The sequence below is a fragment of the Balaenoptera musculus genome, chromosome 17 (genome assembly GCF_009873245.2).
Source record: "Balaenoptera musculus isolate JJ_BM4_2016_0621 chromosome 17, mBalMus1.pri.v3, whole genome shotgun sequence".
Lineage (NCBI taxonomy): Eukaryota > Metazoa > Chordata > Mammalia > Artiodactyla > Balaenopteridae > Balaenoptera > Balaenoptera musculus.
Genome location: NC_045801.1, coordinates 62,472,076 through 62,489,952, shown reverse-complemented (window position 1 = coordinate 62,489,952; position 17,877 = coordinate 62,472,076). Strand labels below are relative to the sequence as shown.

Sequence of the window (17,877 nt, the reverse complement as noted above, 5' to 3'; positions counted from 1 at the left end):
CAATTAAAAATTTTTTTTTGTTATTTATTTTGGTTGTGCCAGGTCTTAGTTGCGGCAGGCAGGCTCCTTAGTTGTGGCACGAGTACGCCTTAGTTGCAGCTCACGGGCTCCTTAGTTGTGGCATGCGAACTCTTAGTTGTGGCATGCATGTGGGATCTAGTTCCCCGACCAGGGATTGATCCCGTGTCCCCTGCATTGGAAGGTGGATTCTTAACCACTGCACCACCAGGGAAGTCCCAAATGTCTGTTGTTTAAACCACTAGTCCATGGCAGTTTATTACAGCAGACTGAGCAGACTGACACATCATCCTTTCAAGTTTCTTATAGCTCCCCTTGGGTGCTCCTCTTCTCCTAGGTGTCCAGGACTTGCCTTCTTCCATATGTTTGCTCCTGGCTCCTCTTAGGATAGCTTTCCTCTCTATTGCTGGTGTCAAAATCTTAGTAGGGTCTTTGCAGATGTAATTAGTTAAATAGGGTCTCTGCAGATGTTATTAGTTCAGGGTTTTGAAAGGAAATCACGCAGGGAAAAGGGCCATGAAGATAGAGGCAGAGATTGGAGTGATGCTGCCACAAACCAAGGAATGCCAGGAGCCACGAGGAGTTGGAACAGGCAAGGAAGGATACTCTTCTAGAGCCTTCGGAGGGGAGCACAGCCCTGCTGATACCAATTTTAGCCTTCTGGCCTCCAGAACTGTGAGAGAGTAAATTTCAGTCCCCAAGTTTGTGGTAATTTGTTATGGCAGCCCAGGAAGCTAATATGCCTTTTTTTCTTTTATTCTTTCTACTCGTTTTTCTTTTATTTTGTTGAAGTATAGTTGATTTACAATGTTGTATTAATTTCTGCTGTACAGCAAAGTGACTCAATTATACATATATATTCTTTTTCATAGTCTTTTTCATGTTCTTTTCCATTATGGTTTAATCACAGGATATTGAATATAGTTCCCTGTGCTATACAGTAGGACCTTGTTGTTTATCCATCCCATATATAATAGTTTTCATCTGCTAATCCCAAACTACCAATCCTTCCCTCCTCCACCCACCTCCCCCTTGGCAACAAGTCTGTTCTCTATATCTGTGAGTCTGTTTTAATTTTTTTTTGTAGACATGTTGATTTGTGTCGTATTTTAGATTCCACATATAAGTGATATCGTATGGTATTTGTTTTTCTCTTTCTGACTTCACTTAGTATTACTAAGTTTACTTAGTATTCCATGTTACTGCAAATGGCATTATTTCATTCTATTTTTATGGCTGAGTAATATTCCATTGTATATATGTACCACATCTTTATCCATTCATCTGTTGATGGACATTTAGGTTGTTTCATGTCTTGGCTATTGTAAATAGTGCTGCTATGGACATAGGGGAGCATGTATCTTTTTGAATTATGGTTTTGTCTGGGTATATGCCCAGGAGTGGGATGGTTGGATCTAATATGCCTTTTCTGACACTCCCAGGGTGAAGTTCCCAGAGACACTGTACTTCTTCCCTAGACTTTCCACCTTCTGGTATAGGCTATTTAAGTGCATCCTGTTGTTTCACCAAGACTGACTTCTGGAGGGGAGGATCTTTGAGCCAAGAAAATGCTCATCACAGAGCTTTGGGTGTTACAGCCTTCATGGTCCACAAAAATGTCAGTGCTAGACTGTTAAATTTCCTAAGGGGAATACTGTAATGTTAATTGCCCAGGACAAAAATCTCAGAATGATGAAACCTGCATGTGATACTATCTAGATTAATTTACATGGAATGGAAGCATATAGTAGAGAATGAGAGTTTTCTGTACAACTGACTTAGTGGTGGTTTATAGAAACTTTATGAGGAACATTATTATATAGTAGAAAGGGCACCAGACTGGGAATTTAAAACTTTGGGTTGGGGTTTGAGTCAAGATCCTGCTTATTCGTGGCCGTGATGCCTTGGACAAGTCACTCTCTGAGGCTCAGGGTCAGTATCAGCAAAATGAGGAAAAAATTGCCATTGCTGCCTGCCTCCTGGGGGTGTTATGAAAATTCTATGAGGTAGGTTATGAGAGAAGGCTCTGGAAGGTGCAAAGCCTCTAAGAGTGTGAGCTGGTTGACCGTTATCAAGGCGTCCTTGTGGAGTCATTGTCATAGTCACAGAGATGCAGGATTTAGACCCATAAGGGAGTTAAAGGATCATGTAGTGAACTCCCTAATTTTATATGAAGAAATGATGCCTGAAGAAACTATGACTTATCCATCTGGTTTGAATCAAGGGGACCCACAGTGGGAGCCTGTGCCCCTCCTCACTGAGCTGAGGTGCTATGTGTACAGAACAAAGGGCCACAGTGAACAGGAAACCTGCAAAGCTTCTGCTTTTTCAGAAACTAACCAAACTGAGTTCACCTGACAGAATGGACAATTAGAACGAGTACACAGTTTCCATAAACACAATAAGAACTTTGTAGATAATGGTTTTTTTGTTTGTTTTTGTTTTTGCCACACCATGTGGCATGTGGGATCTTAGTTCCCTGAGCAGGGATCGAACCTGCACCCCCTGCATTGGAAGTGCATTGTCTTAACCACTGGACCACCAGGGAAGTCCCTGTAGATAATGTTAAACTCATTTCATAAAATGATTCTTTGGAAGTCATTTTGAAGAATGTGATAAAAAAATCTTAGCAATCACAGTCTGTTAAGGGCACAATTTACAATGGCATTTATTCAGGGCTTAGGTTGTAGGGTAATATATCCTAGATTATCTGACAGGGGTGTGGGTTTTTAAGGCAAGTGGATTAGATGGAGATGCCCAGAGAAGACACAAGTCAGCAGCTCTCAACGAAAGAGGAAAATGAATGATTGTGTCAATGATGTGATGTAGAGATTGACAGCCTAGTGCTTGGACCTGAAACTATTAAAATGCTAATTCTGGTAATCCCACATGCTTGCTGAGGAAGGAAGGATAGAAACCTGTTATAAGGCACTGTAGTTGCAAGTGATCTGTTAACTTTAAAATATCTTTTACTGTGGGAAGGAAATAACAAAGATCAGAGCAAAAATAAATGAAACAGACTAAAAAGACAGTAGAAAGGATTAATAAAACTAAGAGTTGATTCTTTGAAAAGATAAAATTAGCAAACTTTCAGCTAGACTCACCAAGAAAAAAAGAGAACACACATAAAATCAGAAATGAAAGAGGAAATGTTACACCAGATACTACAGAAATATAAGCAATCATAAGAGAATGCTGTGAACAATCATACACCAACACATTTGACAACGTAGAAAAAATTGATAAATTTCTAAAAACATACAACCTACCATGACCGAATCATGAAGAAGCAGAAAATCAGAATAGACTGATGACTAGTAAGGAGATTGAATCAGTAGTCAAAATGTCTCAACAAACAAAATTCCAGAACCAGATGGTTTCACTGGTGAATTCTACCAAACATTCAAAATATGTAAAATATAAAAGAGGAGGGAATGCTTCAAAACCAATTTTATGAGGCCAGCATCACCCTGATACCAAGAACAGACAAAGATGCCATAAGAAAAGACTACTACAGTCTAATGTCCTGATGAACATAGCTTCAAAAATCTTCAACACAAAATTTGCAAACTGAATTCAACAGTACATTAAAAGGATCATACACCATCATTAAGTGGGACTTATCCCAGGGATGCAAGGATGGTTCAACATCTGCAAATCAATCGATGTGATATACCACATTAACAAAATGAAAGACAGAAATCTTATTATTATCTCTATAGATGCAGAAAAAGCTTTTGACAAAATTTAGCATCCATTTATGATAAAAACTCTCAACAAAGTGAGTATAGAGGGAAGGTACCCCAACATAATAAAGGCTGTATATGACAAGCCCACAGCTAACATCATACTCGTGGTGAAAAACTGAAACTTTTCCCTCTAAGGAACAATACAAGGATGCCCAGTCTCACTTTTATTCAGTATTGTATTAGAAGCCCTAGCCAGAGCAGTCAGGCAAGAAAAAGAAATAAAAGGAATCCAAATTCAAAAGGAAAAAAAAAAACTGTCACTATTTGCGTATGACATGATATTATATATAAAAAACTCAAAAGATTCCACCAAAAAAACTGTTAGAACTAATAAACAAATTGAGTAAATTTTCAGGATACAAGGCCAACATGCAAAAATCTGTTGGGTTTCTATATGCTAATAATAAACTGTCAGACAAATTCAGAACACAATCCAATTTACAACTGCATCAAAAAGAATAAGATATCCAGGTATAAATTTAACCAAGGAGGTGAAAGATCTGTACACTGAAAACTATAAGACATCGATGAAAGAAATTGAAGGAGATACACATCAATGGAAACATATTCTATTCTTATGGATTGGAAGAATAAATATTGTTAAAATGTCCATGCTACCCAAAGCAATCTACAGATTCAATGCAATCTCTATCAAACTTACAAAGGTGTTTTTCACAGAAATAGAACAAATAATCCTAAAAGTTGTATGGAGCCACAAAGACCCCAAATAGCCAAAACAGTCTTGAGAAAACAAAGGTGGAGGCATCATGCTTCCTGATTTCAAGCTATATTACGTGGTATTGGCAAAAACAAACAAACAAACAAATAAAAAACCAGACACTCAGATCAATGGAACAGAATAGAGAACCCAGAAATATACCCACGCATATATGATCAGTTAATTTACAACAAAGGAGCCAAGAAAATACTATGGGGAAAGGATAGTCTCTTCAATAAATGGTGTTAGAAAAATTGGACAGCAACATGCAAAAGAATGAAACTGGACCACTATCTTACACCATACACAAAAATAAATTCAAAATGAATTAAAGACGTGGACATGAAACCTTAAATCATAAAATTCCTAGAATAAAACATAAGTGGTAAGCTCCTTGACATTGGTTTTGGTGATGACTTTTTGGATTTCACACCAAAACAAAGGCAACAAAAACAAAAATAAGTGGGACTGCATCAAACTAAAAAAACTTCTGCACATCAACGGAAACCATCAACAAAAGAAAAGGCAACATAGGGAATGGGAGAAAATATTTGCAAATCATACATCAGATAAAGGGTTAATAATCAACATATATAAAGAACTCATGCAACCTAATTGCAAAAAAACAAACAATTTGATTAAAAAATGGGCAGAGATATTTTCCCCAAAAAAGACATACAGATGGCCAACAGGTACATGAAAAGATGCTCAACATCACTAAGCATCAGGGAAACGCAAATCAAAATCACAATATTTCACCTCATACCTATTAGAATGGCTGTTACGAAAAAGACAAAAATTACAAGTGTTGGTGAGAATGTGGAGAAAAGGGAACACTTGTGCACTGCTGGTAGGAATGTAAATTGGTGCAGCCATTATGGAAAATATTGGAAGTTCATTAAAAAAATTAAAAATAGAACTACTATATGATAGCAATACCACTTCTAGGTATTCACCCAAAGAAAATGAAAACACTAATTGGAAAAGGTATATGCACCCCTGTGTTCATTGTAGCATTATTTACAATAGCCAAGATATAGAAATGACCTACAGGGAGTTCCCTGGTGGCCTAGTGGTTAGGATTCCGGGCTTTTCAGCCCGGAAAAAAGAGTGAAATCTAGTTATTTGCAACAGCATGGATGGACCTTAAGGGCATTATGCTAAGTTACATAAGGCAGACAGAAAAAGAGAATACCTTATGATCTCATGTATATGTGGAATCTAAAAAAACAATTAAAAAAACCCAACATACACCTCATCTCATGGATATAGAGAACAGATTGGGATTGCCTGAGGTGGGGAGTCAGGTGGTTTGTAGGTGGGGCTCGGCGAAAGGGGTGAAAGGTACAAACTTCCAGTTATAAAATATATTAAGTCACAGGGATGTAGTATACAGCATGATGACTGTAGTTGATAACACTGTATTGCATGTTTGAGATTAGTTAGGAGAGTGAAGCTTGAAAATCCTCATCACAAGAAAACAATTTTGTAACTATGTATGGTGATGGGTGTTAACTGGACTTAACTGTGGTGCTCTTTTTTGTAATATGTACAAATACTGAATCATTATGTTGTACAACTGAAACTAGGTAATGTTATGCCAATTATTCCTTAAAAAACATCCTTTACTGTTATTTAAAAAAATTATTTTTTACTTTTTTAATTTTTGGCTGCGTTGGGTCTTTGCTGCTGCGAACGGGCTTTCTCTAGTTGTGGCGAGCGGGGGCTGCTCTTCGTTGTGGTGCGCGGGCTTCTCATTGTGATGGCTTCCCTTGTTGTGGAGCCTGGGCTCTAGACGCGCGGGCTTCAGTAGTTGCAGCACATGGGCTCAATTGCAGCGCGTGGACTCTAGGGTGCACGGGCTTCAGTAGCTGTGGCACGTGAGCTCAGTAGTTGTGGCTGGCGGGCTCTAGAGCGCAGGCTCAGTAGTTGTGGCGCACAGGCTTAGTTGCTCCGCGGCATGTGGGATCTTCCCGGACCAGGGCTCGAACCCGTGTCCCCTGCATTAGCAGGTGGATTCTTAACCATTGTGCCACCAGGGAAGTCCCAACATCCTTTACTGTTGAGGAAGATTTCATGGTTCATTAGGTGAAAGAATGCTTTATCTTGCTAAGGAAGTAAATACGAAGATGAAACATGGGTAATAATGTTTTCAGATGGGAGCTTATTTTATTTTATAAAGAAAACATTTGGTGGAAAGGTTCTGTGATTGTGGCAAGGTGTATGTCTCAAATTAAGGTTCTGCTTTGCTAGATATATGAAGAGCTATGTCTTTAAATGACTTAACAGGACATTTTCAAGCAACTCAGCACTTGGCAGATTTAATTTTGACAAGCAGGAGCAGGTGGGTGGCTCAGGCTTCTCAACCTTGAAGAGATGACCCCGAATGACTTTGTTTTTTCCTGATAGTTGCAAGATAAAATAAGATTTAATTAAGGAACTTGGGAAAGGTACCTCCATTGTTCAGGTGAAAGGGAGAGGAATTTGTGAGAAATAGAAACAGGTGTAAGGAAAGCACAAGATGATGTAAGCCCTGGGAAGCACACTGGCAAGGCGTCCCTGGGGGTGGTGGTAACTTGCAAGAACAGTTTCTTTAGACAAAGAAATGAAACCCAACCAGCAATAGCGCTCATACAAGCATGCATACTTTTGTAACTTCTGAGTTTGAGATTTCTTTTCTGTTTTTCTACGGTTGGGTGAGAGGCCTCAGGGCTGGGGGAAAACATCTCCCTGCGGGGCTTGTGCCTTTTCAGAGCTTTGAGAGGCTTTTAGTGCTTTGAAAAAAATATGTAACTTTTCTGAAATTGTTTCAAATTGTAACCATCTTGACCTCATCTTTCCTTTTTTTCCTAATAATTCTATTTTCTTTCTTCATCCTCCTCCCTCTTCTGCTTCCTCTCCTTTCTTTCCCTCCCAGTCTGGGTAAAATTTCTGGCACCTGGCTTGCTTGCCAGGAAAAAGACAACTGCTTGCGAAGGAGAAAACCCTTTGCTGCGTGCTGGGCTGCGCTGGGATCCGACCCTCCTGGCTGGGATGGATAGCTGGGCTGTGTAATGGTTCCTGGGCTCCTGCAAAGGGAAATAAATGCCCCTCCTCGTACCCCTCTTCCCAGGATGTGGGCAAGTTCAGGGGTTTCCTGAAAGATTTTGAAATCCTTGAAGTCTGCCTATCTTTCCAAAAAATGCTTTGGTAGGTTAATCATTTACTTAACATTTTGTACTTGGGAGCATATGATTGTGGTGACGGAGCATCCTCTGTTGTTTGGCTTCTCAGAGAAAACTCTGTGCCCTGCAGTCTGGGGACATATGCAAAGCTGCGGTCAGCAACTGCTGCGAGAATCCGTATGTTGGACTGAACAGGGTTAGAGTGAGGTGTTTGATTTGCTTTTGTTTGTTTGGTATAAAAATTCTATCGGTTTCTCTTGTATTCAAATCTCACACTGCATTCATAGAAGCTTTGTAAACCAGGATAAAGTTACATTAAACTTTAAAAATTATGACTCCCATTCAATTTGTACTGTTTCTTCTTTCACATCACTTTCTCCCACTGTTCTCTTCTTAGATATTTCCATGAGTCTATCTACACCTATGAAATAGAAAATTAACACTAATTGTTTATATAACATGAATTCCCCAAAGACTTACACATGAAGCAGTCAGATAATGATTTAAAAATTGTTACTTCAGTTCTTACATTTCATTTCGCTTCCTCCCCTCACTTTCCTCCCCCTCCTCCTCTTCTTACTCCCCCTCCTTCTCTCTTGACATCTCTCTCATTCTCTCTCTCTCTATATATAGATACACACACATAAATATAATATTTTTCTAAACCTTGATCATTTGATTAAGGTAGTGTTTGCCAGGCTTCGCCACTGTAAAGTACTATTTTTCTCTTTGCAGTTACACAGTTTGTGAGGAGATGCTTCACGACTGCATAAATATCCTGTTCCATGTGAAATTTTCACCCACACATGTTAGCGTCCATGGATAATTTCCTAAATCCATCGTGCCGTTAATAAATGTAGAAGAAATGATGGAGATAGAATATCAAAACTGTTTTTATAACAGATTATCTGCAACACTCACTTTACTATCCTACAGTGTATTTTATAGATGATATAACCGATGGAGACAACTGTAATATAAAGGAAAAATGAAGGAATAGTGATTTATAGTAAAAATGATGTGTATTTCAGTATGTGGATGCGTTGGCACTTCTACATGAGAGGACGCGTTGAGGGAATCGGATGTGGTGATGGGACAGATACAGCAGAGGGGGCTTGCTGATACTGATGGCTCACATTCAGTGGCATTTTGTTCGTAACGTGATTTTTGAAAATAGTGAACAACTCTTGGTAAAATTTGGAATAGTGCAAAATGTCCTCTCAGTGTATGCCACAGTAGCAGTCCTCCCCAAATCCCCAAAATACATTAAAATACTGCAAAAATTGAGTTTAAATCTAAAACACATACATAGGGTTTAGACAATTATAAATAGGGTGTTCATCTACATGACTGTGGGGCGAGAGCCTCAACATCACATAGGATGTGGAAGAGTTCCTTGCCCCGTGGCAGCAGGCCGCTCATTCGAGGACATGTGCCATCTCTGGCCTGCACCCACTGGATGCCTTTGGCATCCTCTCACCATTGAGACAATAAAATAACCCCCGCAGATGTCCAAAGTGTCCCCTGGAGGTGGTAATATTAGTAGAGAAGCACTGTTTTAAGATTTGTCATAAACACAGATTGCTGCCCTCCACCAAAAAAAAAAAAAAAAAAAGCATATATTGATTTTTCTCTTGGCATTCTGTGGTAATTTTCTTATTCCTCACCTGTTTGCTTTAGACTTCTTTGTGTCTTATAGGTCTTGGACGCATGAGACTTTTCTATTTCCACAGATGCATAATGTGTTGATTTGAGGTTTTGGAGAAGAACATCAAGTAGCATGATCCACCCAACTGACCACTTTGTGGGGATGAATGCAAAGATTAATATTCCCTTCAGTAAGACCAGAAAGACAAGAGACGTTTCCTAGAACTCAAACCAAGGCTCTGAACATTCCATACACTTCTCCCTGTCAAATTTTGCAGGTGTCTTTAACTTCACTTTAAAAGTTTTTGCCCCTCAGTGTTCCTAAATGTAGATTAAAATCTGGAACAGGAATGTGATTAGATAACAGGAAGGTCTGGTTTGGGAAGGCTGTCATGCCACGTTGAAACGAGAAGCATCATAAACAAGTGCTTGAGTGACCAGCAGTCCAATCATGGAGACCCAGCCTGTTGCTAATCTTCTAAGTAATCAAGGATGTTTTGACAAAAGAGGGCCTGGACCACCTGATTAATTCACCTGATTAATGAATCTGTTATAAACAATAATAATGTAAACTAGTGAAAGGAATCTTAAGGGGAATTCTGTTTGATCTGAGGGGTTTTTGTTGACCGAGTTTGGACACACATATTAACAAGGACGTGCCATGTCACTATTTGTCATCATTGGTGTAGTTGTTGAGTCAGTTTTCTCTCTCTCTCCATCTTTCTCTTTTGCTTCCTCAGACCTCCCAGAATTTGCTTTCTCTACTGCTTTCATGTTCCAACCTTTCAGGCTTGATGAGTCTGATGTCTGCCTGAGCTGACCAAATGGTTTCATGACCTTCCTGCTCTAAAATCACATTTACACATTTTCATGTCAGCAGCAGGGAGAGACTGGCAGTGTCCACCAAGTGAAGATGGGGTACGTTAATCTTGTGGTCTTTTCGCTCTGTGGGTTTTTTTTCTTTGTTCTTTCAGATTGTTTTATGCAACCTTCCCTTATCGAGGATCTTTTTCCCCTAGGAGTGTCCTGGGTGAATTGACCCGGGTCGTTACTGCTTTGGCTTGCGGCAACATAAACTGGCGTGACAGGACAAAAATGAGTTGATTATTTCAGCTGTGTTTGCTGGGAGTTTCATTCACAATAGAAGGGAGGCAGAATGTGTAGAAAATGGGAACACATAGCTCCTCATTATCCCTTTGTTGTATCATCCATTCAGCGAATGTTTACAGAATTCCCTTTATGCTTCCTAGTAGGGGACCGTGAGTATGGTAGGAGGCAGGGAGGTGGTACAAAGAATTTGGTGAGGCGTTGGATAGCTTGGCTTGCCCTCCTGGTGCCCCCTCTTACCAGCTAACATGTCTGAACCTGAGGATCCTTAAAAAATACCTGATTTGTCTACAGTCCAGTGTGATCATGAAGGTCAAATGAAGCAAGAAAATTTCAAGTATGATTTAAAAATTTTTTTTTACAACAAGACACAAGGCAGCTTTTTGAGACTTGGGAGTTTGGGGAGTCTGGGGTACAGGGGTGCCAGCCCACCGGATGGTAACTGTGCACCTCTCAGGGCCGCTGAGAGGACCACGCATTACAGAGGCAACCCTTTGAATGAGGGTGGAGTGGGCAAGGCAACAAGCTAGCTGCCCTATTGTCTCTTCAGCCTCAAGATGTCAGCATTGAACTCATCACAACTTAACCTTGGCTTGAGGCCACCACCTGCCCTTCGCGGTCCTCTCTGGCCCTAATACCCCAGCCTTTTGAAGTTGATGGCCCGGAAGGCGGCCACGTCCTCCCCCAGTTTGATCCTTGGCTGCACCAGCAGGGCCAGACGCAGGACCAGAGTGGACATGGCTTGGACAGCTTGTATTGTCCCCACTGTAGGCTCACAATTCTGTTTACTGCATCTGCCAAGAATGGAGACTATGGAGAGTAGGTTTTCACTGAACAATTCAGAGTGTGTGGAACAAAATCAAACAGCAAATGATAAAGCTGGAGAAAAAGGACTGGATTTAGGGTTAGACGATCCACGGCCGAGTCTGGGCTCTCTACTTAGCTCTTGTAAGGCTTTGGTAAAATTGCTTCATCTTTTTGCACCTCCGTTTCCCAATCTGCAGGAAGAGGCTAATGATGGCTGCCACGATCCTGTTACAGAAGTATCGTTGAGAGTCAGATGGAAGGGTGTATTGGGATGTTATCAGCTGAACTGTTCCCTGTGGCACAATGAACACAAAGCAGATTTGGGTGGTTTCACTGTTTAAAAAAAAAAAAAAAGCAACTGGAATTTATTGAGCATTTATGATGAACCTGACAATGTTAGACATTTTATATGTATAATCACATTAATCTTCATAACAATCCTCTGAGGTAGGTACTGTTATCTCCATCTTTGTCAGAGAGGTTAAGTAACTAGCCGAAGATTACACATTGCCAAGTGTGTAATTCAAATCCGGGTTAGGCTGACTCTCACATGACACCTGCTGCCTCGTGGAACTAATATCTACTTTGACCCTAGGCACTATATTAGTGATTTCTGTGCTTGGATATACAGAGATAGAACAAACAAACAAAAAACAAACTCTCAAATCTAATCTTTGTATCTTAATCCAAAAAGGACTTCTGTATTTGAGAAAGGAAAGGCCAGGCTAACCAAATGAATCAGAGAGATTAAAAACTGAGGGTTCTTCAAACACCGCACCTAAATGGGCATTTAATCTGGGAGTATTAGGAGGAGATGTCGACTGACCGGACTGCTGTGAAAGTCCATAGGGAGAGTGAATATCCCTTGTGATTGCCTGGAGCCAAAACACATGCTGTCAGCAGGTGGTTGGATCCACAGATCCAGCTGAATCTGGCTGCCGGGAAGCATTTCACATCATCCTTTCTGGCCAGAGCTAAAACTTGCTAGATTCAAATGAAAACTACTGACAGGAAGTGCAGAGATTTCATGGAGAAATGTGTGAAGTGGAAACTCAAGTGTAAACCTCTAACTGTTTTGTTTCTAGGGATCTAGGGGAAGGTTTAAGAAGCTGGGTATTTTAGATTCCTGGCCGTATCTTTAGAGTCACATTTTAAAACTTGTCCCTGGATTGCAGGAAGACAGAACAACAATACAGCCATTTGGTACGACTTGTTATAAAACTTAGCTAGTGCTTTTTAAAAATAGTTGCAAACCAAATTAGCTCTGGGCACCTGCTGGAGCTTAGTGTGTTTTCAGATAGACTTGTTTGCCGTCAGCCAAAAAAAAAAAAAAAAAAAATTAACCCAACAAAACCCTCCACCCACATGGTTTATTATAAAACCTGACACTCCTAATGCTTTTCCAAGCCACTTCTCTTAGATCAAATCATTCAAATAAAGAAAAAAGACATTTGACATTTTGAAAGAATGGGGCAAATTATCTGTTGTTAGATATGTTCCTCAGAAAGGGTCAGGGAAGAAGAAAGGTGGATATTAAACAATGTGATGTATTAATCACATTGTAAAAGTTTTTCTAATTCCTTATGTGAAAAATTTCAACACTGATATTATAATATGGCTGGAATTTGGGGATTTACAGTTGTACTGGATAGGCCCCTTAAAGCACCTCTGTTATCATACTATTTATCCAAGATGTGCACGGAGCGCTGTTTCAAGCGTTTTGGACATTTTATTTATTTATTGGACTGAAGAGATATAGATGATGTCTAAATGAACAATGGCAACAATTATAGCAAACAAAAATGGCAAAAATCATTTCATGGAGATTTTATATTTTAGGCAATAGCAAAAGCTGTTGATTGCTCACAGAGGATACTGAAATCTGGACCAACATTGACAAATGAGAAACTCATTTATGAATTCTGAGTGCTCTGGGAGTGACTTAGGCTTTGCAGACCTTACCTAAATTTTCACCTCCACTGGTTCTCTGACTGCAGTTCAAAAACAATTCTATTTTATGATACGTATGTTTTATATGGCAGAAGGGCTCAGAGAAGCCTATCTTACCGTCATTAGGTACATGTCATTGAATAAAATACAACTGACTTACTAGTGATTCACCCTGCTTTCCTGAATAATTTTGAATACTTTCTTTCCTAAGCACTGCAGGCTCTTGAAATCAAATTGGTATCATAGAAGTCCTGAAGGGGGAATTGTAATAATAATAATATGGATAATGATGCAGCTCCCGCTTATTAAATACCTGGTACTGAAATACTTTCTATGCATTTTTGATGTACTTGATAACAGCCCTGTAAGACAGTTATTCTTAGTCCAATTTTATAAAGGGGGAAACAGAATCTTAGCATGCACACAATTAAAAACAAGGGAATGTTAGAATTTGAATCAAACAGCCTGACTTAAAACAGTGTTGTTTCCATTATACAAGGGGCAAAAACGATCAGAGAGAAGGTAAAAGGAGACATTTACTCCACAAAGTGACCCACAAAATGGCAAACTTGCTTTACTCCCCTGCGGAGGGTTTTGAAACCCGAGACATAAATATGACATAGAAGCACATTCTCGTTAACTCTAAATGAGGAGATGCAGGTCAAAACTTGTAGAAATTCCCTAGACACCCTTCTAAACAGGTGTGGTTTAAATTAACCCAGGGTAGCAGAGTAACAAAAGCTGTCTTACTTGTTTGCCGGTAGGACTGGTCAGATATAACCATTAAAATGTGTGAGTTCTCTATTGAGTAATCCACTTTTGCCATGGAAATCTTAAAATAACTTCTTTTTTCTGAAGGTGAAGGCTCGCCAATTCTCCTTTCACTGAACCCCCAAACCCTATAATTTTTACTAAGTACCCGAGAGTCTCACAAATGCTAATCCTAGAGCATTTTAGTCTATCACAGAGATTTTGTTTAAATTATCTTTGCAAAGTCAGATTCAGTACTTCCTACAACTATTTGAAATGAATCTAGATATACCAAATAAAGCAAAGTATTTCAGTGGAGTTAGTCCCTGATCTGCCTTATGGGTAGCAATTGAGTTAAGCCTTTGGCTTTATTTCTCTGCACTATTATTTAAGGTTATCCGATAGGGTTGAAGCATAGCATTGTTATTTATGTATTCAGTTATTCACCTCACAGTATTTAGATATTGGTTTAGCAACCTGAAAAAAAATATTTATTGGTCTTGGACTCGGTTTCCTTTTTCTTCTTTACAGAGAGAATTCAAGCTCTGTATACATCCTTGTCTGTACACCTGTGACCAAATCAGAACGTATGAGAAATTTGTTCAGCCTCATTTTCCACCACTGTTTATACAGCTGAATCATGTGTTAAGTATTTGGAAGCATCTCCCACTACTAAATTAGCCCTCAGCTAATTGGACCAGAGTTAAAAAAAAATCCTATCATGATTTGTCTGAGGTTATGTAGCCTTGGCTAAAAATACCCTGTCTCATCCTTATAGTACATGAAAACATTGTAAATATCATATAAATAAACAACTGAATGGCGGTGCATTTATCTCATGATAAATGTAATCATGAGATGTCCCCTAGCTGAAATCTTTCTTTACTGTCCCCAAGCTGTTATAAACCTTTTCTCTTACTACCCAAATTGCTTAGGTCACATCTTTTTCTTACGCAAGACTACCTGCTGGGACATAGCACTTCTTTGCGCATATTATCAAAAGGTACCTCCCTGGTTGGACTAATTCCATAAAGATAGCCCTTCCTCTGGATCAGGCTGAGGCAGCTGTGTGCCAGCTCTGTGTAGACTGGACCTCAGCCCCACTTGTCTTTCTTTGCTGCGTATGGCGGCCTGTTCTTATGCTACATATAGTCTGTCTTGTATTACAGATATTTGCATTTTATCATTCATTCAATCAACAAATGTTTAGTGAGCACCTCTTATAAACCAGGCACTGGTTAAGCTCTGGAGAATACAATAGTGAATAAGACCCTGCGCTCAAGGAACTCATAATTTAGCGGGTGAGAAAGATGCTTGTGTCAGTGTCACAGCAGCAAACAGATAGCATATCTATAGACTAAACTGAAGAGGATCTAATAAAGAGGTAATCACAGGTCAGGGTGTAGGGCCCTCAGAAGGGACAGTGCAGGGTCTAGAAGCTAATTATGCAGGGCTTCAGAAGGGCCGATGGAAGGAAGCAGTTACTGGAAACTACAGAGAGAGAGAGAGCACGCATGCGAGCGAGTGCCAGGGTCCCTGGCTGGAGCTGAAATCTTAGATGGAGGGATACAGGTTGGGACTGGGGGGGGCTCTACAGTTAGGGAAATGGGTGGAGAGAATAAACACCCCGTCTCACTCTACTTCTGTCCTCTGATCTTCTCCTGATGTTCCTCAATCAGAGGTCAGGAGGCAAGGAAGTTCACAGACATAGTCCTTAGAGGTCAGCTTTCTGGGAGCAGAGAACAGGGTGGAAGAGAGGGGAGAGTAGATCTGGAGGGGCACGGTTCACTCCTCTCCCCTCTCTATATCCACTCTTGTCCTTCCCTCAGGTAAGTGTTTGTGTCCCAACACAGTGTCCCACTGAGAGTCCCATCAGTTAATCATCGATACTGATGTCATCAGTCTGGTTGTACTCGCAGCTGAAAATGTTAGCAATCACCAGCGTTCTTCACATAAAATCATGAGGATATGGGGGAGGAAGGGGAAAAATAATACGAAGTATTGCTGCTGGTAACCACTGTTACCAGACTTAACTGGTAACCATTGTTGCCTTTGTTCAGCAGCCAATCCATGCTTCCTCTGCTAGCTTCTCACCCGGATAGAGTGCTTTACTTAGTGAGGTGGTCCAAACCTTCATTCCCATGGGATATGCATCCTTGGATGTCTGTCTTAATTGAGTTGCTGCAATTTTCCATTTACCAGGGCTATTGAGCAAGAGAGTACTAGGAGGTGCTCTAGTGGGTCTCTGTGTTTCAAACACAGTCCTTCATACCTCCATTATGTAACAGCAATTCAATTGTCTCCTGGTAATTGGGATCAACCACCTTGGCCACTAGAGCAAACTTACTCCTTTATCTGTTGACTCAGCGGCATGAGAATTTCAAAAAGCTCAGAATTCATCAGAACAGTGACTGTGTTTCCCTTGGGCACTAAAATGTCTAAATCCACTGAGCTCAAAGTCACGTTGACAGGACACAAAATTTCTTTGAGTTGCAGGGAAGATGAAAAAATTCACTAGATATAATAGTGAAAGGGAGTGCTTTTACCGTCTCCCTCTGGTTCCTGGACCCATGAATTCTGGCTCTGGAGGACATAGAACCACCTAGTGGAAACTGGTTTAGGGCATATACTGCATGCTGTAGGATAGCACGCCAACCTCCCAGTGTCTGCCAGTGGTCTCCCAGCTGGTGCCGTAGATGATCTTTAAACAGGCCATTCTATCATTTTATCAAGCCAGTTACCTTCGGATGAAAAGACCAATCAATTATATATATGCAAGATCATTGCTATTCTTCCTTTGCCTTAAAATATTTCCTCTGGATGGAGCATGTGTGTGGAACACTAATGGCAATGATTAAAGCATTCTGTAAGTCCATATGGAGGTGCTGGAAAAAGCACTTCAGGCAGGGAAGACAAATCTGTACCAGAATATGAGTCTAAAACATGTGAGGACAAATTTTCACTCCTTCCATCATGGAAGAAAACCAGTGTAACTCCAGGTGACTGGTTGGACCTCTGGGAAAATCATTTTATATCAGGGGTTTGGTGTTGGCTTCTACTGTTGGCAAGTTGGACACTCAGGAGAGGTGGAAGCTGGATGAGCTTTGGTGAGCCCATGCTTAGCCTTTGTCCCTGTTACCGTGGCCACTTTTTACATGGGCCCATTGAGCGAACACTGAAGAGGCTAAGGAAAGAGTCTGCTGTTAGAAATTGAATAGGTCATTTTGTCTACCTGATTGAGTAGACAGGATCACTCCTTCAAAGTGATCCTTCTGGTGAATATCTTCATACTTCATGTCCATTCTAAGAGTCCATCCACATATCTCTCCCCGACTCACCCTCACCACCAATTTCCCAATTTTATTTTCGAGTCTGACCAGCCAGCCACACTATTAGCCCCTGCCCATGAGTCAGCGTAGATCTAGACCTCAGTGGCTTTTCCCTTCTCGTGAAGCAGATAACCCAAAGTTCTGCTTGTGGGGAGGGTTTATACTAACCACTATCTTTCAGGGATGGCCTGGAAGGCATAGAGTGCAGATGTATCTGTTACCAGGACCAAGCATTTTCTTCCTCTTTTAACTAATTAAAAGAAACTCCCAATGACCCCCTAGGTGGACTGGGGGAGAGATGTCCCTTCCAAACATGCTGAGTCTGATCTGTATTGTACAATTTCTAATGTATAATGGAATGCTGCTTTGAACAGTCAATTTTGTGATTTGGTGGATCAGATAAACACCCAATTCGTGATAGACAGTTCAAAGTTCAATGCCATGTGATGCCCCATGGTCTGGCTTTCACTCTCTACCAGGGCTTGGGAGTAAGCCAGAAGCTGCCTTGCAAATGGAGAATCATTGTTAGCAAAAGAGGGCATGGCTTGTTGAAGACACATTTGTGGCACCAACGGGTGGTATCTCTTGCAAATTCTCTTACAGAAGAGGAGCTGAGTCAGATTTTGAAGGATGACTAA

General features: G+C 40.4%; 1 non-coding gene across 1 annotated transcript; it reads right to left on the bottom strand.

Annotated features, from left to right (window-relative positions):
• Positions 1 to 2,493: 2,493 nt before the first annotated feature.
• TRNAG-UCC lies at positions 2,494 to 2,566 on the bottom strand. Its single transcript has one exon. It is a non-coding gene; the product is annotated as a tRNA-Gly (tRNA).
• Positions 2,567 to 17,877: the final 15,311 nt, after the last annotated feature.